The sequence below is a fragment of the Myotis brandtii genome, unplaced genomic scaffold (genome assembly GCF_000412655.1).
Source record: "Myotis brandtii unplaced genomic scaffold, ASM41265v1 scaffold786, whole genome shotgun sequence".
Taxonomy (NCBI): domain Eukaryota; kingdom Metazoa; phylum Chordata; class Mammalia; order Chiroptera; family Vespertilionidae; genus Myotis; species Myotis brandtii.
In genome coordinates, this window is record NW_005371157.1 from 777,221 (window position 1) to 777,508 (window position 288).

Sequence of the window (288 nt, forward strand, 5' to 3'; positions counted from 1 at the left end):
CCGGCCGGGCATGGGGGAGGTGGGCAGGGCTCTGTGGGGGGCTCAGCACCTGGGGACAGGCACCTCCTCTCGGGAAAGTGCTGTCCCAGGTGAGGCTCCCCCCCACACACACCACACACATGCACATGTGTGACAGCACACACGATGCTCATGTGTGCACACGTGCACACGTGCACACACAGGCACACCTACAAGGCAGTGCACAGGCGGGTGGGGGAGGGGCAGGAGAAGGGCCACATCCTCACGGCTGGGTCCGGACTCCCTGCCAGGCCCCCGCCCGCCCCCAGC

The 288-nt window shown here is 68.1% G+C and overlaps 1 protein-coding gene across 1 annotated transcript in view; it reads left to right on the top strand.

The window, feature by feature from the left end:
- Positions 1 to 288, top strand: part of TMEM184A (transmembrane protein 184A) — a 19,472-nt gene that overhangs the window by 13,753 nt on the left and 5,431 nt on the right. The window lies entirely within an intron of this gene.